The sequence below is a fragment of the Mytilus californianus genome, unplaced genomic scaffold (assembly GCF_021869535.1).
Source record: "Mytilus californianus isolate M0D057914Y unplaced genomic scaffold, xbMytCali1.0.p SCAF_10, whole genome shotgun sequence".
Taxonomy (NCBI): Eukaryota; Metazoa; Mollusca; class Bivalvia; order Mytilida; family Mytilidae; genus Mytilus; species Mytilus californianus.
The window spans coordinates 60,118,586-60,140,485 of record NW_026262582.1 but is presented as its reverse complement, the minus strand read 5'-3'; the positions used below and the strand labels follow the sequence as shown (position 1 = coordinate 60,140,485).

The following is a 21,900-nucleotide window of genomic DNA, read 5'->3' as shown; positions in this document are numbered from 1 at the left end:
TTGGACAAATACACGAAGATAGTAATTTTTGATATTTGACAGCGCTTTTGTTATCTTTAGACTTACGTTAGCAACTTGTCTAATGTGCTTTAAGGGTATAAATGGATACTAGAACACACCCGCAACACTGCGGGTCCGTGACTGAATTAAAGTACCTACACCTTATTTTTAGCCTGAACTTCTAGTATTCGTATTGTCATTTGATAAAGTCATGCTGATTATAAGGTGCACAGTTTTCTCTGCTTGCATTTTTTTTTCTGTTTGAATCCGTCCTGGTTTTTTTTCTACAACCGGAAACTACTTGTAGATATATTTTTTTGGTCAATAAGTGAATTAAGTATTGCCAATCCCTGTATAATAACGACCTTCAGGTGTGATTATAACCCGTGTACATAGCAAATCACAAATACACCGTTTGGTGTTGCGCCGGATTGAGGCAGAACTTAAAGATTAGGTAACAGGTAACAGGTACTATTGGTTTCGGTATCGGATTCGACCCAGAACTTGTTAATTATTGGTGATAGTAATTATGTGGAAAACAAAAGGTCCTGGAATGGTGTAATTTTTTAATCAACACCATTGTCCCATATTAGTTATATATAAAGTTGGATTCTTTGATTTGCCGTTTTTACGTAATTCCGGCTAACAAATTGGACATCATTATTTTAGTGGTATAGATTGGCAGTTATGCAAGTACGTTTGTAACACAAGATGTAAATGTAGTTATGTAAAATACGAGTGTATCTAGATCTGCGACACCGTCAGATGCGCGAAATACAAGATGTTCATCGATATGTTCTCGCCGTCTTTATAGAAACACTTTTTTTTTCTATTCAAGAATAACAACAAAAATCCAGTGACAATTAAATCTAGTTAAGACATCAAATTAAAAAATTCTTAACTATTAAAGTTTCCCATTAGAAGTGAATGTGCGTATACTTTCGTGTAATATTGTCAGAGCTAGAGACATAGTTGTTTTTTTCGGGCGGTTTGTGACCATGCAAGTTAATTGATTTATTGATGGTGTATTTTGCAAACGAATCAAATAGGACAATCTTGCAATACCGTAAACCAGCTTATTTTCGCGGATACTTTATTTCGCGTTTAGCGCTTTTTCTAGCCCACTTTGCGGCGATTAAAGTTGGCGATTTTCAAATTTTCTTGATGTATTTGAATTAGGAAAGATCCAAGTTTTACATATTTGCGACAATTTATATTGGCGTTCTATTTCTACTCGCAAAAGTCGCGAAAATATATCGCTCGCGAACATTAGTTGGTTTACAGTAGTTGAAATTGTTCATTACTCCAAATATATAAACTCTTCAAATAGGCCATGAAAATGAAGTAGGAACGCGTCTCTCGTACTCTTCAGTGAGTTACTATATTTAATCAAATAGTTATTAAACATTTTATTTTAAGCGAGATATTACCAACACAAAATTGCGTATGTAAGTGCATGGAACCCCAGACGGTTATTCAATGACACTAGAAATAACTGCATGCATGATTTTCTTCGTCATGATCATTACAGTTAAATTGTGTTTTTTCAATGTTGGTTGGGTAGTTGTTTCAGTGGCATTTTCCCCGGCAGCTTGTTTTGATTTATCTATTTGATTACAGGAATCTTTCCTTGGGGCTAAAACTTAGACAAAACAAATTTTACAGAATTCCACCAATCCAGTACAGATATGCCTTGTTGGTAATAAGTTAGATCTAGCAGACTCAAGAAGAGCAGTTTCCGTAGAGGTATGGACGTTTTTAATTTCACGATTAGTTTGTACCATAACCCAGTTATATAAAATAAAATTGGTTCAGCTAAATACACAGAGTTACAGTTTTCTCGTTATAACCACCTAATTGGAAATCATTATAGTTGCGCAAACACTGGTTATTATTTCCGGTTGATATAAGTAATTATTAAATATGATAACGTTTGTTCAGTGAAAAATCGCTCTTTGACTGTAAAAGAACCCTTGCACGATCTATTACAAGAGCGAATATGTTACCTGTTGCAAGAACAACGTTCTGCCCTTAATCACTATTGCCTTTTTATCCAGAGACAACCTCCATCCCAGTCTTACAATTTTGCGACCTACTTATTGATATTTTGCATGGTTAATTTGCAAAAAAGAAAAGAGTCGGAAGATACCAAGGGGAAATTAAAAACTGACAATGCCATGGCAAAAAAACAAAAAGACGTGCAAATCCACAAAATACTACACTAACAAAGAACAATGAAGATCGAGCAACGCAAACCCTACAAAAACGGTCATGAACTCATTACATATTATAAAGATGCATGCATATTTGCCATTGGTCGTTACGCACACAAACAATCAAGCAATCAATTTAATTAGGTCGTTAAATATTTTTTTATAGGAGGGTAAGTCTTTTGCTTAGAAGAATGGATACTTGTTTGCTGAGACGTCAGCAAAAACTGCAGAAAACATTGATGGCTTATTCAAACAGTTAGGTAACTCATTCACTCATTAACTAAACACACACATCATAAATAAAGGTGAAGAAGAATTGAAATTTAAAAAAAGGGTTAGAAAAGATATATAAAACTAAACAAACAGTTATAATAAAGTGATTAGTGTATTTTCACAGTAGTAATAGCAAAGATAAGTGTGTGCATGAATATACGAATGCGACAATATTCAAAATTAGGATGCAATATAACACCGATACCTGAAAGACATAAATTTGATTGTTGTTTTATCATCTTAGAAGTTACTGACCGTCTGATATCAAATATAATATCGAAACTAATAAAAACCGTAATTCAAACCAAACTCTGAAGTATGAGAATGATAGAGTTGTCTCTCTTTGTCCAAATTTATATATTCAATACTTTTCAAATTAGTACAAACATTTCTATATTGAACGACGCACAACGAAAGAAAAAAATATTTAACTACTCATCTGCCAATTCGACATGCAATTTTATCGATGCGTTTGATGATCTTGTTATTCAGTACAACACGTCTTAACATAGATCTAGCAAAATGACACCTATTGCAGCAAGTAAAAAAGAACCTGAATAAAAAATCTATTGGAATTTGTACGGTAACCTTCTTCCATTAAAACAGGCTAAATCCAAAGTAGGGGTTAAAGTTTGAATCACTAAAAAGAAATTTTTGAAAAGGGATACACGTCTGGATGGAGATATGAATTTCACTAGACTCGTACTCAGGAACTTAAAGTTGTCCACAAATCTCAAATGCCGATAAAGTGGTTTCATATTATCATCCTTTGATTTGTATTCACTAATTTCAATTCTTTTTGTGAAGAAATGTATTTCTCCTCGGTGTTTGTATAACATGAAATTGGTCTTGTGACCCTCTTGTTGATCCTAATTTTTTTTATAAAAAGGTGAATTTTATACCCGGCTAGATTATGAACATACACATGTATAAATTTAGTTCTTTGTTCTTCAAGTATACTCCTTGTGTGCAATGTCTTTGTATTTCCGGTAAAGTGACAGTGATCTCTGTCTTTATCCTCTCCTAAAGCGTTGTCACATAGCCAGCACTGTGTGACAATGTTATCCATCGTCGTCATTACCATCTGTTTTTTTAAGTCACATTCAGAGTAAATTTTTTCTCAAGTCTTTCAACAAAAATCTGCGCCTCATCTTTTCCTTCCTTTGTTTTAGTGTTAAGTACTTGCTCATTAGCTAAGACACTTTCATCAAAGCATTTCATGTAACAACAAAAACCAGACGGTATATGTTTTTTTATAAAATTTGGTGTGATATGTTTGCACTCAAAGTCTACATTAACCACAAGGAACTCTTTTGTGGTTAACACAATACTTTTTACTAGTCTTCAGTTACACTTGCTGCGAAAATGGTACAAGCACCTGTAGCACAAATATATTTCACGACCCGTGTTCCGATATCTGGCTCGAAACCAGTCGAAATATGTTCTTAATCCAGCATTAGTTTTTTCGTTCGTCACCTTCTACCAGCCACAAGTAGATTTCTGTATCCCGCTCTTCAGCAAAATCTGAAATTTGTAGTGGGGTATATCTTTTGATGACATTGACTGCCAAGGTAGAGATGGTATTTTTTCAAATTTGCAAATATCCTTAAGATTTAACGGGAAATCCAATCCTTTAAGGTTTAGTTCATCTGTCCACATGCAGTACTGAGTCAACCTATCTGCATGTTGTTGGTTTACCTCCACATAATGCACGACTGAAAGTATTGCCCATTGAAAACTCTAGTTATCGATGTTTTTCACGCTAATTACAGCTTACTGGTCTTCAATCCATATAGAAGATGTTTTGGTGGTAGTAAGGTAACATGTATATTTGAGCGTTTGAAGTTGTTTTGTGTTCTGTGGGTTAAATAAGATTTTTCAAAACAATAATAATAAAGATAAAAAGGTTAAAAGATTGATATATTAGAAGACATTTAACAATTACTGGATGATTGCAAATATTGGCAGACGTTGAACAGGGTCAAAAACCCTATACACGAAACTTTCTAGCATTTTAACATTTAAGAGTCAAAACAATATTTTTTTTTCAAATTATCTCCAATAAATCAAATTCTTATGCAGCGCTATCATTATAGTTACTACAATATGTTTCAATATCGAGTTTGTACAGTAATTATGAAATTGTGCTTCGAATGAAACCAGAAATAACATGGGTTTTGTTTTAATCTGAAATAATCAAATTTTGATTTACTTGGAATAGATCTTTGGTAATCTCCTTCACATTTTCGTGACAAGATCTCAAAATTTACAAAACTCCACGAGTTTAGATCAATTCGTCATGTCCATAAGATTTCACAATTTGGCTGCATGTTCATCAATACATCATAAAATTGTAGGATCATGCAGCTTCCTAACTGTGAATCATTAAAGATTAAAATCGTTTAGTAAGCCTGGAGTCATATGTAATTTTAGGGTGAATCCCCTGGATTTTTTTATTTGTAATTACTATTCAATATTGCAATCTCCAACCGGAACAAATATAACTATATGAATTCATAATTCAGATACCTGTACATTTATTTCAGATATTTATAAAATATTTAAATTAAAAGTACATACACTAATAAATTTTATCACTTTTTGCATGAATAATCATAACACATAAGAAGTACCATAGGCATATCCTGTTTCGTATATTTTCATTCATACATCATTTGTATCTGACACAAGAATTGTGAAATTATTTTCAAAAGTTTCGAAATGATTTTGATTATATGGGAGGACATACTTACTCAGTGTACTTATAGGAAGAAACAATCAGGGTATGGATTGATTAACATTTTCCCTGTTTTAATATGTGTTCTACTTATACAACACGGTAACTGTTTACTTTGTCGTCCTCCATTCTGTCGATCTCAGGAACAGATACCTTGTAGTCCTCCATCATGTAATTCTCCTGGATATTATCCGTGGTATATGCCTAATCCATCGACTGAAAGCGGACCGTGTGGAAGATTCTGTAAATTTACTTGGATTTGTGATCCTTGTCAAATATTAAACCGTACCGCAGGTAAATATGATAATGGTAATGACAGATCTATACGTCCGAGGAAATTATGTAATGTGTCTGGCACCTATCTAGACATTAAAAAGGGTAGCTTAGGGTGTCAAGTTAGTTTTTGTTGATTTCACGTGATTTTAAAACAAATCGTCAAAAAAGATAATTCTCAATTAACATCACAATCTGCATGCTCTAGGTAAGCCAATACTTCTAACAAAAACAATGTTGAGATTATTATCAATTTATAGAAAAGACATTTCTATATGGATCAAATTGTTATTGCCGAACATACTAAACTTAAGAGAATGTCACTTACATCAGAAAGCGATGTATACTACAAAAAACCTGAAAACTATGGTCTTCACACATACGCCTAAAAATTGTACAAAACAACACCTATATTAAAAAAGGTGATATTAAATATAAGAATCTATTAATAATTCGTATTAAAGATATCCTTCATCAGTATGATTATAATAATGTAAATGAATCATATCAATCTATTCTGATTTAACCAAAACAATCTTTACAGTTGTACTTTAAAAACGGCACAAAATCTTTATAACTCAATAATTTCAAAGATAACTTTAGGTAAGTTAGTCAGCAGAAACTTCATCGATATTCTTCGTAAAAGAATAGTAAAGTGCGATATAAACTGGTACAATATTAAAATGTTACAGGATACGTAAGTTAAGATATTACAACAGAGAATGCATATAAATACATTCCCAATTAATAGAATTAATCTAATATATATAATTACAAGTGAAAACTCTATGACAGATACAACCACTGGATCACCATTGAAGGTTATACACGGCTGAAAACACATATTATATGCATAATTACTCTAAATTTAGGCTAAACAATGTTAAATATGAAAATTTGCGTTCCGAAAATATTAGTTCTTCCCTCGCCGGGATTCGAACTCTTATAAGTATTGAAATATCGAGACAACATAGCCTGCACTGTGTCCATCGCTCTAGACCACTCGGGCACCTAGACTGAACTAAAAATTCAGCGTTCGGTGGCCTAGTGTTACCTTTCCTCGTCAGTAGAATCTAGAGTTGTAACACAGTACATGATATATGAGGCATGTACTTTAGGCTGAGTAAGTAAATAACATTCGTGAATGTCATTTATTTCAACAATACAAGTTGTTGGTGTAAAATAGTTCAGTAATGTTGGTAAGTTTTGGACTATTGATTTAATCCCAAATCTTGAACTGCAGCAAATAAACAAAACTCAATACTCTATAAACTTGGCTGCGTTTATATACATCCCAAATTGTAAAAATGCAGTAGTATGCTTAGATGTATGTTAGATAAAAGGAGAAGAATCCCTCTATAAAACTGTTAGTATTTCATGTTGATGCTGTTTGAATGAAGTACATTTAGTCCCGAAGCTTTTCCAAACCTGTCGCTAGGCATCACTCCGGTGAATGTTCTGTTTAATCATTAGGATATTCATGCGGTTAAAGTCATCAAGTTTGTGATCCGACTGCCTGAAATGCTTCCTAAATGGGAGAAGTGGCATCTTAGAGATATAACTTCTATTACTATTGAAGCGTTTTTGAAAAGGCTGCTTAGACTCACTAGCATATTAGAGGCGACAAACCAAAAATTCGAGAATGTAAATAACATGGATACATTTCGCAAGTCACATTACAAATATACTATTATTATTTTCGGTTGGAGTCCTTTTGTTTTTATTTTTAGATTTGTATTCCAGCAATTTGCTCCTTGGGATGTTTTTCTCTTTCGGAAAACTTTTTTGAATAGTCTTGTGTTTATATATCCTCCCCATTCAAGCGAGTTTCTAATTGACTCGTTTTTCAGTTGTTTTTGTGTTGAAACATAGTCGCTTGACTCTGTGTGCCTGACTGTACGGGATGCTCTTAGAAAGCGAGCAGGATGTTAACTTTTAGGGTACAGGTATTTGGGAGTATCAGTAGTCCTAAAATATTGGATTTGTGGATATGATTACATCTGTTACGGTGCTAGAAGAATAGCGGAAGGTGATTTTTTAATTTATATCCCTCATGAGTAAATTTGATACTTTGATGTATGTTTTTAGTATGAGCGATGCATGTATCTAAATCTTCATCAGCTTAATTCCATATATATATATATATGTTCGACCTGTTAGTCAAATGCGTTTTGTTAAAATATACTTATTCACTTTTTTGGTCTTTTGGAAAATGTTGTTTGTGTGTAAATTGAGGTAAATTATATGGCCTTCCAAATACCGTTTCGATCCCTAACATCACTGAAGAGACATTAATTGTCGAAATCCGGATATGGTGTACAAATTTTTGCACCTCATGTTTGTGGTATACCATCTTTGCCGCAAGTTTACTGTTTTCTGTTTAGTATTATTATTAATATAAAGATCCATGTTTTTACATCTTGTGATTAATTTATTTGGCAATTGTCAATGGCAGTCAGCAGGGTATAAGAACATCAGCTGTTCGACCTGTTAGTCAAATGCGTTTTGTTAAAATATACTTTTTCACTTTTTTTATCTTTTGGAAATGTTGTTTGTGCTGTATTCAGACTCCTCTACAACGAAATTTGTTTTACATGCACACGTATAAAAATTGAGGGTTTTATCCAACGCAATCATAGGTTTGAACGTTGTTTTCAATTTGGACTTGTATATATATATATCTTGACGCTATACTTCTAGGTTAAGATTTGGATATAATGATCGTGTAATTAATAAAGTATGCATTTTTCAAGTAATATTAGCCAGTATTGATTTGAATATGCTGGACCTTTTGACTTACAATCATTGTTGAATATTGGTATCAAATGACTTTATGATTATAACCCTGGACATGTATACTCAAACCACCCAATATGAACTTATGAAATGATATGTGTCATGTCACAGTTTTAACATTGTTTTAACTTTTAACATTTGATACGGTCAGTTAGAAACAATGTAGTATTTGATACAATAAATAGATTCCCCCCGCCAAAAAAAAAGATAGACTATCATCAATTTTTCAAATACTTATAGTAAAATTAGATTATCTTTAGAATTCTGAAAGCTTGAAAAGAAAGCCTTTAATATACAGATACATATTTTAATAATAAAATGTACTGTCGATTTTGTTTTGTTCTTTTCAGCCAATGAAATTGATAGATTGCTTGTTGATGTTCCAGCAGATTCTGATATCTGTCGTAACGTCAGAACATACAGTATTTCGTTAGCTGTAGTTAACAGAATGGATACTGGGTAATATTCTACATTTGCTCGTTCTTGAATACTTAGTTGAATTCCATTATATTGATCATATATTCGTATAACATGTATAAATTCATAATTTGATACGAAATAAAGCTAATAAGATTTATTGAAAAAAAAATTTTTTCTCAAAGCGTCGTTTTTTCAATTAAATTTACACCATATTCGACCTCTGGCAGTGAAAATTGCTGATTCAGCAAATTGTGCCTGATCTGTGGTTAATAATGTAAAATTTTACCTAGAAAGTAGAACTTCATTATTTAAATGTAACTTGCAATACATTTTTAATTATAAATGTTCGCTTTAACTTTTCGCAGTGTCTGACACATTTGCAACAACTGGAACTTCAGACGCGACATATTTTAGTTGCCTGTACGTCCTATTATTTTGACCGAAATGAATAAAGTGCATAATTTCTTTTTTTTTTTCCACACAAGTACAGCTATACTAGTTTTCTTCAGGTTTGATTTGTAGTTCTGTGGTAACATGACACCAGTATGAGCATTTTTGGAACCAGTTAGTGGTTAGGGGGTCCTTACTTATTCGTTTAGTCCTCATACTGAGCTGAAATAGAGATAGCAATAGGGGTTTCTTTACATTGGCAAGACATTTTTTTTTTGACAAAGAATGTGATTATGATTGTACATCAGCAATATTAAATAGTTTATTCATTTTCCATGCAAATGTCATTAATTTATTTGATTTTCTGACCCTGTTTTTTTTCAATCAGATTAACTATAAATAAAGTTGGTAATCAAATAATTCCTCCTGAATCACCATGGTTGACTTCTGTGTTGATTTGAAACAATACCTATTTGGGTTTTGTTCATTCTTTAAGTAAAAATGTTCAGATGAAAAAAAAAAGTGAAAATCTGCTAGCTGGGGTACGGGTATACTTTATTTTTTTTTTATAAGAAATAAGTGCAGACTAGTATGCTATATTGTAATATGTTTCCCAGTAAGAAGTCTGTGCATCATAGGTGTCTTGACTGATTTCAAGTTTGTAATGTCTTGGTTAAGGTAGCACGGTAGTATTTGCATTCCAGAATTTAGGTTGCTCTTTTGTGTACCCTACTTAAGTCAATGTATCTGAACAGTGTGCTTGGACAAAAAATACAGTACAAACTCAACATACCTTCCTATACTGAAAGATGAATCAGGTGAAGAAAAATATGACATAATTTTACATACAAGTGAAAATTATTTTTTTTGATTTTTTTTTAATTTTGTATTTACTGCATGATAAAAGATCTAAAAGCACTAGTGGCCTCGAGTTTTTAAAGATAGCAAAAAAAGTAAACGATCATGATACATATTCAAATTCATTTCTGAATATTATAATGAAAGTAATTCAGTTAACTGTGTAAATAGAATTTTGAGCAGTGTTAGAAAGTGGTGAAAATTCTAAAAAGGCTATCATTATCCTTTATGGGCCAGGAAATACTACCGTGCCCTTATAGTTGTCTGATTTGTATTTGTACCACTAATGTCTTATTTCCGTTTTTGACTGAGTGTGGATTCGCATTTGATTTCATCCGATTTCGTCAGTTTTTGTTTGTTTGTTTTTATTTGTATATTTCTTATTGATTTACGAGATTTCAGCATTGGAAAACTACTTTTCCTTTAAGCCAGGTTTATCACATTTGTTGTGCTTCTATCTTTTTAAGTGAATAAGTAAATATGTCTCAATCGCATAATCCTATTCAATTCAGTTCAAAAATATATTTTATCATTTTTACTGGCAGGTAAATTTTTTAGGTTTTCAATATAATGTATATTTTATTATAATTATTATACTGAAGCTCTTACCACAATTACATTTGTAGAATGGTAACATCGCTAACGTTATATCTTATAAATTAATGTTCTTTTTACACCAAATCAAGTTGCTGAACTAAATTCAACATATTTTTATCATTTCACGATCCCTGGCAGAACAGATTCTAGGTTATATAAATGGTAAAATAAATAAAGAATAATCATTTACTAAAAGAGAGTCGAAAGCTATCAAAGGGAAATTAAAACGTTTAAGTCGAAAATAAACTGAAAACGCCATGACAAATTAAAAAGACCAAAAGACAAATAACAGTATACAAAACACAACAAAAATAAACTAAATAATGAGCAATGCGAACTCAGTCTAAAAGGGCAAGCCTAATCTGCTCCATATGTTGCACCCGTCATGTTTCTCACGTAAGTGAAACAGTGATAAGTATCATAACTACTTATTGTTTGCCTCTTCTTTAAGTATTGGAATATTTTTTTTTAAATTCTGAGAAAATTCATTTGTAGGTGACAATTGACTTTTAAAATTTCACAACTAAAGTATACTCGAAAAATTTCTGAAACAATCAAAATTAATTTGTCGTACGTATTTTCACAAATACTCATAAACGGGTGTTCATTGCTCATACTAGTGTAATTTGATTGCTATGTGTCCGGACATAAACATTCCTACATTTAAGCGTTAAGCAAATGGAAAAAAGTGTTTCTTACATAATTACTGTTATGTATTTACCTGACCGATCAAAATAGGCCATTGTCTCACTTTACCAATTAGTTAAATAACTTAGATGGCGTTCTATAGTCAATGGAAGTCTCTGCGATAACCAGTACAACAATTTTCGAACACTGTTAAAAAACCGAAGTCAACGGATATGTACTAAACACATAGTTTAGGCAAAATTATCCAAAAATTCTTTACTAACCATGATTTCAAATTAATTCAGGGGCCAAACAAGCGATGCAAAGAATTTTGCAGATTATCTTAGGAAAACTGAATGGCAGTTTGGGACTGGTTTATGTGGAAATAATGTGGTGATATTCCTTTCACGTTATGATAGGCAAGTAAGTAATGTTTATTTTCTCATTTCATTCTTTTCTCTATCTTATCATAATATTTCTCCTAAAAGCATTATGTCATAAACATTTCAAAAATTTGGATCGATAATATAGCGTTTTATAAGGGACACCAACAGTTAGTCTTTACTGAAAACTTAATATCGAATGATACGAACTTACCAAAACCGATGGAATTGTCTTGTCAAGCACCTACTGATTACATTTTGGCACCAATGGAGTTGTACATATTCGACAAGTGTTAAGTTACAAAAACAACTTTTTATGATATTTGCAGAGCTATGGACCTTGGATATAGAAATTTCACCAAAAAATCAGTTTTCAAACTTTTTCTGCTCGTGCTTGAAGTCTGTCCATCCGTCAGTCCAGTCACATTCCGGCAAATAACTGTTCTACTCGGTTTTTTCTTTGTGCTTGAAGAAATTAATTTGATATTTGGTTTATAGTTTCATGATGACTAGTTACAGATCAAGTTCGAATTTTGTTGCGGTCTGTTGATTTTTTGCAGAGTTTAGTAAGCATTTTTTCCCAGTACAATACATTGTGTACCGGTAGGGGACTATATATAGCCATGCAATACTTTAAAAATACTTGATTAATGAAATCGCCTCGGGAACAACGAATCACAATTTTGACGATATTGCGTTTTCAAATAAACTGAAGAAATAAGTTGACAAAATGTTTCCAATTCGACATATAACATGTATAACAAAAAACGCTACCGTAATGATTTGAACTTATTACAAGATGGTTAAATTAAAAGATATTTACTTGATATCAAATGTAACATTAAGAACATAACCAAAAATAACATTACGTAAGTTGCAACTAAATTCCTCTATTTTCGAGTGAAATAAAACCTAGTACTTGTATTTTTATTTTTCTGATGCTTTACAATAATAGGTGTTGTAAAGACATTGTCAAGGAAATTTACAAATGAAGTGAAATTTAAAATGTATAAATCTATCATTTTTTTTTGTCTCGCCTTGACGGACTCAAAAAGCGAGACATAGGTATGCTGTTTCCGGCGTCGGCGGCGGCGGCGACGGCGGCGTCAACAATGTATTAGGTTGTGATTAGGTCTAGTTCATGGTGAACCACTAGTGGTAGGTCAATGATATTTGGTATTCAATTGTATTAGCATTGGTACATCCCATTACCATGGAGATTATTTGGCTCCTCCCCCTCAGTCAAGGTCTATTGACTTTGAAACTTTGCTTAGTTTACATGTATCAGTTTGTGAATAGGTCAGTTTATGGGGAACCACTAGTAGTAGGTCAGTGATATTTGGTATGCAGTTGTATTTGCATTTGCACATCTCATTACCATGGAGATTATTTGGCCCCGCCCACTCAGTCAAGGTATATTGACTTTGAAACTTTGCTTAGTTTACATGTATTAGTTTGTGATTAGGTCAGTTTATGGGGAACCACTAGTGATAGGTCAATGATATTTGGTATGCAGTTGTATAAGCATTGGCATATCTCATTTCCATGGAGGTTATTTGGCCCCGCCCCCTCATTCATGGTCTATTGACTTTGAAACTTTTGCTTAGTTTTTATGTATTAGTTTGTGATTAGGTCAGTTTAAGATGAACCACTAATGTACAGTCAATGATATTGGCATTTGGAGATTATATAACTCCACCCCCTAATTATGGTTCATTGACTTTGAAACTTTTACATTGTTTACAAGTTAATGTTTGTGTTTAGGTTTGTTTAAAGGGAACGACTTACGAAAAGACAATGGTATTTGGTTTGCAGTCGTATTAACATTGGCACATCTCATTTCCATGGAGATTGGTAGCCCTGTACCTTCAGTCATGGTTCATTGACTTTGAATATTTGCATAACTTACATGTTAAAGTATTGCTATTTTAATTTCAACATTTGCATTATCAAAATAACAAATAGGCGAGATATATCTCTGTTTTAACAGTTTATTTGATCAACATTAAAGCTCAGTTCAGTAAAACTAAAAATAATTAATCCAAGAATGCATTCAACACATGTTTAAATTCCCAACCGAACAACAGCAGTGATTATTTATAGTCATGTTAGTTGTTTTGAATTCGAATGCCGATTTGGTATTCTAAATCAAATACTAATTTATAATAAGGTAAACGCTAATGGAAAACGTACTTGTTGCATTCGAAATTTTGTCAGACGAAATTTGTTTTCAGTTTATGTCTGGAATCTCAACGGAAATATATAACTTCATATATCAGAATTGAGTTCTTTTAATATAACATTTCTGTCATTGGGTAGGGCTATTAGCAAATATAAAGGTCTTTCAAGTATCTATAGAATAACCATACATTGTCTCGAAATATAAATGTTATTTGTTCAAGACTCATAAATAGGTAGAAGGCAAATATTTCTACCGTGTTTGAGCCGAGTAAAAATAAAATGTATTTGTCGAGACAAAACATGGTTACTCTTTATATACCCAACTGTTACATAAGAGTACGAAATATTTGAAATAAGAACAATCATTTTTTTAATTTGAAGCGGACGACAAAACAATTCCGCGAACCTGTATATTTTATTGACGTCATCAATAAAACTCTACGGAAACGCATTGTCATTTACGTATTAACAAGGCAATAAACGGTGTAAATGTTTACAAAAACGTCAATACTGATAATTTACTTACTCCTTTTTAGGTCCTCAATGCTCTTCAACTTCGTGAGCTAATTTATTTCGCCTTTTAATTTTTTTTAGTCTTTTGTTGAAATTATAAGCCTTGTATCTATGTTGAGTTTGTTCAGTTAGTTTTATATTCGAAATTTTGCATTCGGTTATTTACAAATAGTATAATATTTTTTAAATATAGGTATACACATCAGCAGGCAAAGCAGCTTTCAAAGTTTTGAATGAAAATTGCATTGACAGCATATTCAAAAAAGCAAAACAAGATTATTTTTCAGCTGACGATTTTGAAGGAGGATTAAAATTCATGATACAGGAATACAAGTACGTACTATGAATCTATTTATTTCATATATTCAACCAATGTTTTCATTTCTTGGTGCGGGTAAGATTTAGAAAAGCGGATAGGAAAGAAAACGTTAGGATATAAACTGTAAAACGTCAATGCATTAACCCTATATGTAGTCCGATAAACGAGCGGGCTTCATGTCCCCCCTAAATCCACCTCTGCTTGTGACGATGCCAGGTTGCTATAGTCGTGGCGTCATAGCAATGTAAGGTGCTCTCAAACCAAACATGGACATTAACTGTATTACACATGTCAACATAAATTAAAAAAAATACACTATTGAAAAAAAAGTGCTAATATTTATTCATATTTCATATTCGGTCCTACATATAACATAGAAAAAAAGAGATATAATCAAAGTCGGAAAATTCGTTACATCTTTTAACAGCAAGACTTAGAAGTGATTTAAAATTAATCAGTTGAGATGTTTTTTTTCTGTACACAAGAAGATTGTTATTACGTACTGTAGTAGCGAACACAATTTTTTGATATTTTTTGTAAACAAATGCAAAACATGTTTTGTGCGAAATATCGTTATTATATATCACTTTTTTTTTCACTTGTGAAAGGTTAAACTACTTAGTACATGTAGTATATGCTAAATAAGTATAGCAAACGCAAATGACTAATATTTCTACCTTATCATTTTTTCCTAAAAGTACCTTCAAAACAAAGAATTTTGTAAACTAATTGAAAATAATGGCAATATATTGTTAAATAAAATTTAGTTTGAGATCAAATTTATGTTGTTTTAGATTTGATGGAGAGCTAGGAATACTTCTTAGAAAATATTTTCGCCAAATAGTATCAATTCTTCAAACTTCCAGTAAGGTTTATCAATGGCTAAATTTATGATTAAATTTCCTTGTTTGACTTATATAAATGATATGATCTTATACAATCAACTTATGATTTAACTAAAATGATAGATAGATTAAACAAATTAAAGAATGAAAATAGTAGTATACTGTGTGTAGATTAAACGGGCGACTTATGATTGATTTTTCCAACGGCGAAGGCGAACGCTACAGGGAACGGTGGTGTCGGCGGCGGTGTCAACAATTTGTTGCTACTTGTGATTGCGTCACTTGACCAACTAAAATTAAACCAATGATATTTGGTATGCAGTGGTGTTAGCATTAAGACAACTCATTTCTGTAGAGATTATTTGTTCTTGTACTTCATGTACTTGCTCATTTTCTATAGGCTTGTATGCAAACTTTAGCAAAATAACGAAATCAAATATCAACGAAAACACATTTCTTCCTGACTCCACGAAAATTGGTACCCGCGAAAATAAATGATCATTAGTAACGCGAAAACAACTTGTTTATTCGCTCGGTGTATTATCTAATAGCATAATTAAATACACGTATTTTGAACAGTTGTAAGCTGATAACATTTTACGATTAACCTCTGTCATTATTTCATTTTTGATTTAATATTGCATAGAGCTACACGTTAATATGCTACCTCAATCGTCCAAGTCTTTGCCGACTCAAAATTGGTAAAATGTAAATCATGTGAATGGAATCATGTATTCTGGGTTGTGAAAGTACACCCTTAATAATCTCAAACTAAAACACGCCGCAGAATTGTCATAGACACTAGAGAAAATTTTAGACATTGTCAATTCGGCGATTTGAAGACGATTTTCATCTTCTTAATCTAAATAGTAGATATGGTAGTATTGGATTATTTAAAGTAAAACTTCACCAGCAATGCTTAAACCTACGTATTATACCTTCAGTTTATAGTATATAAAACGTAAATGTGTAGAGAGTACTGCAGATAAGGACTTGAAACACAAACTTAATTACCCGTATGCGCTAATAGGTTAATCGGTCGAAATATTATCCGAGTAACCAGGTAAATATTTAATTAGACATTTTTTTTTAGAAAAATGCATATTTGTTAAACCAAATGAATGAGTGAATTATTTTTTTTTGATCGAATAAATATACCTATGCACAATAAAGCAAGAATAATTGGGACTCAAAATAAGTAGCTACCGATACATGACAGCGTATATTACACTGTCCGGCGTACTAGTTGGATTCGTCTCAAGTAGCTTCACATTATTTTAATGTTCTGTATTAATTACTTCATTACTGTATGTAATTTTTGGTTATATAGCTCTCCATCTGTTATACTAGTACATCCTTGGCTTTCAAATATTCGGCTGTGATTTCCTGTAGAAGGTAAATCCAGAAGAAAGTTTCGGACGCAAAATATTTATATCGTGTTGTTTACATTCTTGTATTAGTACAATTAGAGATACATGTGAACTATAATTACGGTTGCTCACACTCACTTTATTGAAACTTTGGTGAAAAATTGTCTCATTTGGCAATTATACCACATCTTTTTTTTTATATAAGATGGATGATAATAAATATTTTCTTATATAAGTAACTAGCAGTTTTGAAAGATTTTAGCACTTCTTTCAAATTGGTCTTGTACAAATAACAAGCATCTATGATTTATTCCAGCACCTATTTCGAATTTATCTTATACTAAAAACTAACAGGTACGAAATATTTAAAAACTACTTTAAACGCAGCTATTTTGCAGAATCTCCAATACAGCATATTAACCATTTATTATTTCCTTAATAATTTTTTACCTCAAATAATTCTTAAAACGTCAAAAGTCAGAATAGTTTGTGTAGTAGCATAGTCACATATGAGTTTAATTTCATCACGGTGATTTGGTAGATGAAAAGCAGAAATAATAGTCTGGTTCAACTGGAAATCAGGTTTTAAATTTCAAGGGATACTATTACAGACCCATTGGTTATGCTTAACAAGGCGTCAAAATATAATCAATGTAAATTGTAATTATTATTTTCAGACATTAATGAACAAAAATTTGGAAATGCAGGCAATCTGAACTCCCGTCTTCTATTTTGTTATTGTTTTACTATAGTAGATACTGTAAAATATAAATGATTTTCAAACGAAACTTTTATTGAAACTTTTTCTACGACGTTACTTTGTTGAAAATATGTAATTTTTTAGTACATCAATAAATTTAATTAAATTTAATTTCATTTTATTTTCAGGAGGGCTTTACAAGATGGGATATGTTCTTATGGTGATACACACCCGTCTTTCTGGATTTTGCTTGCTGTTGTAATTTGTTTCGTGATTTTACTTAGTACTTTGATTGTGTGTTTCTGTTTTAAAATATATTGTCCAGATGTGTGTACAGGAGCATATGCAAGAACGAGTGGCGGAAGATGGGTATGGGGAGGATTGGGTATAGGAGGAGGAGGCGGAGGAGGAGGATGTGGCGGTGGTGGCGGTGGTGGCGGTGGCGGTGGTGGTGGCGGTGGTGGTGGTGGTGGTGGTGGTGGTGGTGGTTGTTAAATGAGATGTACAGCAACATTATATCAATAAAACCAAAAACAAACTGCCAATTATATAATAATAAATGAAAGAATCAACGAAGGCACAGTCAGTTTCTATTGGAATATCAACCTCTCAACTTTTATAGATATACCACATTATGAATTGTAAGATAAGAGTTTGCTTCAATGTCGAATAAAAGAGTCGTCTTGAAGTACTGGTAGTACTTGTCTGTGAGCACAATTAACATATTTAGCTTAGTAATTATATAATTTATCGGTCGTCCTACTGCCTATATCACTCTGCTCAGCTCTAAAGAAAATTGCATATCACGGCTTTGTGATGTCAAATGCATTGACCCGGCCTTAATAACTTTGACCCGTACATATCAGCGACGTCATAATGTTTGAACCGACGTTGATAAGTTTGACCCGAACTTATCAAGTCATCTTCTGGTTCCTGGTGAAACAAAGAAAACACTTTCAAAGACGCAAATACAGCCCGATAAATCGATTATCAGGTTAACAATATGAAGGATTTTTTTTATCTCATTCGTTGCGCGCACTCGACAAAAAGCTTCATATTGTGACTCGCAGCTGATATTCTACTATATCAATATGCAGACAACCTGATAATCGGTACTTAAATGGTTGTATATGAGCAGACGTTATTAGAACAGAATATTTGTCGTTAATATTTAATTGATATTTGTATTTTGTTTTTTCTGTTCGGTTGAAGTAGGAGGAATGAAAGTGATATCTTTTATTATATAATCATATCAATACAGAAATTATGTCGAATTGTGACAACAATGTTGGCTGCTTTATTGGCTAAATTGTGTATTACGTTATGAATAACTGTAATGTAAATGATCTGCCTTTCAATGGACACCTTGATTGGTAAATAAAACTATCTATATCTGTATCCTACACAGTGATAGAAAAGACCTCATACCTATCAAGACATCTCATAGTCTCAAATTGAAAACGGTGTTTGCATCTCCGATGTTCACTGATGCATTGCATTTAAATAAACATATACAATTGTATTTGGTATCTCGTTTAAAAATTATAATTTATCCTGTATAAAACAACTACAACAGTCTTTTTAATATGAGATTGAATCCGATGGATGCAAATTGAAAGATGTATATGAACTGGGACTGACCTCATCACACACATTTTAAAACTTTGAATATACATGTTGTTGTTGGCATTCCTGAATAATTAGCAGTCACTGAGACTACTCCACTAGTTATCCCTTTCCCATAACCCAAATACTGTGAATTCTTTTATTTTCGTAGGTACACATTTCTGTGGATTAAGGAAAAATTGTATTGTCGTAGATATTTGATTTCGTGTTATTCAAAAGTCTGAATACACGCCTATAGAAATGTGTACTTCGTTGACTATTTAAATTTGGGATTCACCTCAAGAATTTACATTAACATGATATTCATAGATTTTCTAAGAAAGACGCTAAGGATTAGGTATTTCTACCTGAAGAAATAAGTAAATGTATATCCACGGACAGTTGTAAATTTATATACCCCAAGCTATTCAGTATAAACAAAACACACAAATATGAATCCAACAGTATATCATATAAATGTAACATCTAAAGTTCATTGTTTACTTCTTTTAGTCAGGAAAATAGTAAATACAGATGGAGAAGTACCAGCTTTGCATGACAACGATAACAGTATCAAATTAACGTAAAATATTTCTCTACGTCGATGAATCAAAAACCAAGTTATAAAACAGGAGATTATTTCTCGAAAACATACTTTGTGCAATGATATTGTTACTATGTAAAAACACATGTACAACTGACAGTTTGCTTAGTATAACGTTTTTACGTTTGTTTAACATAACGTGTTTGTACAGCTTGGCTTTTCATTCTCAAGTTCCAATTGAGGGGCAGTTTAATATCTGTGATTGATAATCAAATGTTTACACAGCCAGTCGAGCGATTGCCGACAATAAAAACTGGTCTAGGTTAACTTTGGGAACTACTGAGTTTTCAGTGTTAATTTCAACGCGGTGTAGTTGTACAAATTGTCATTACCTATCATAACATTGAGCGCATTTACCCTGAACCAGCCGAAATAGGTATGCTTGTTTAATATTTAATTTCAGTACGTGTATCAATGCGCATCACTAAAATTCCTTTAATGAAGCTTCCAGGTCTCTAATTTTAATGGTTATCTTTTTTCTCTTTCTTTTTTATTATTATTTTTCGGCCGTAATAATTTGCAAAGTTAACTCTGTTCAATTTATCTGCATTAATCTTCATTTATTCAAATTACCACAATATATGTATTAAATGCATATTCATATTTTATGTTTCAATTCACTTTGTTCAACAAGGCAGCGAAACGATTTCGCTATGACTAATGTAACAGGAACACGTGCTCATATTTTTTTTTATTTAGAAAATCCAGCAAGCAGAACTACACATAAATGATGCTTGGATTTACATCAAGTACGATTTTTCCTAAGGTGTTTTTGTTTTATGAAATAAGTATCACTGTCTAAATACCATTTCTTTATCTAAATAAAAAAAAAACAGTACATCTAGAACCAAACCAATTCGAGATTTGTTATTCATTTTTCCAGCTTTTCTGGTCTCTGATTCTGACGTTTTTTTTCAATTGTACATGATTATACTTTAAATTGCTTCTTCTATAAAATACCAATATTGTAGTATATTTTCTGTGTGTTAAACAAAGTAATTAAGAAACGGACATGTTTACATATTATATCTTTTTCAGTCATTTTCTTTTAATTTTATGTAGTACCTATTGGCCAATACTGTCGTTTTTCCTAGAAGTCCGTTCATTTACGGTTATGTCAACGATTTGAAAACGAACGAAATAACGCTTTTTACCGGACTTGACTTTTTATTCCCATTCCGTACAATTCATATCAGGAGGTATATTTCTTTGTGCTCAGTTGTATTATAAAACTAGTTTTGCAAGTTTTGACTTTTTACTCCCATTCCGTACAATTCATATTATGAGGTATATTTCTTTCACTACAAAAGTCAAAAAGTCTGAAAAGACCAGTTTTTGTCTGAATTTGCATGAATTTTTACTCGACATTCTTAATTTGTCTGAATAATTTTTAAAAATTCTTGACATAGTATGAATTTGTCTAATAAGGTTCTTGATTTTTCTTGACAAGTGTCTTGACAGTATGAACATTGTCTTAAAATTTCTCGACACTTCCTGTATCATCTGATAAGAGTCTGGATTAGTCTCGACCAATTCTTGACTGTCTTATTTTTGTCTCGATCTGTCTTGACATATTCTTGACATTCTTAATAATGTCTGAATATGTCTCGACATATTCTTGACATTCTAAATAATGTCTGAATATGTCTCGACACATTCTTGACAGTCTTAAATATGTCTTGACACTATCTCAACAGTATAAATGTCGCCTGAAATGTGAACAGACTTATTCTGCACTGTTTATGACATTCTATTGCTGTTATATACTCCTTTTTATTATGGCTAAACTAAACTTTGAAGAATCAAGGATTAATTTGGTATAGTAAGATACCCTTTTGGTGCAACTAAGTTGGAATGCCCTGAATAATCCCCCATGTAGTTTAATTTTGATTTATTTTTATTAAACATTTAAGTAATTGTTTTCACTTGGAATATAAGTCGAAGGTATTGACATTGAGCATTTAGATTTTTGCCGTTCGCAAAACTGCCAGTCAAATTTGCTTTACTAAAATAGGTGTCTTGTATCTCTTTTGGACCCCACAATTCATCTTTTGGGTTTGTGTGGCTAAAAAAAGAGGGGGGGGGGGGCTTTCGTTTAGGTCAAAGAATTTGTTCCCATCTTGATTCAAAAACCTTATTAATTTTTTAGAACAACCCAAAAACATTTTTTATTCAAATTTGAGTGTTGAATTTTAT

At 32.1% G+C, this 21,900-nt stretch overlaps 1 protein-coding gene and 1 long non-coding RNA gene across 2 annotated transcripts in view; both read left to right on the top strand.

The window, feature by feature from the left end:
• Positions 1-21,900, top strand: part of LOC127718309 (uncharacterized) — a 55,341-nt gene that overhangs the window by 7,972 nt on the left and 25,469 nt on the right. The gene's annotated exons all lie outside the window — the stretch shown is intronic.
• On the top strand, positions 3,926-17,884 carry LOC127718310 (uncharacterized). The gene is made up of 5 exons (XR_007989726.1): positions 3,926-5,517; positions 8,643-8,751; positions 11,490-11,607; positions 14,455-14,594; positions 17,684-17,884. It is a non-coding gene; the product is annotated as an uncharacterized LOC127718310 (long non-coding RNA).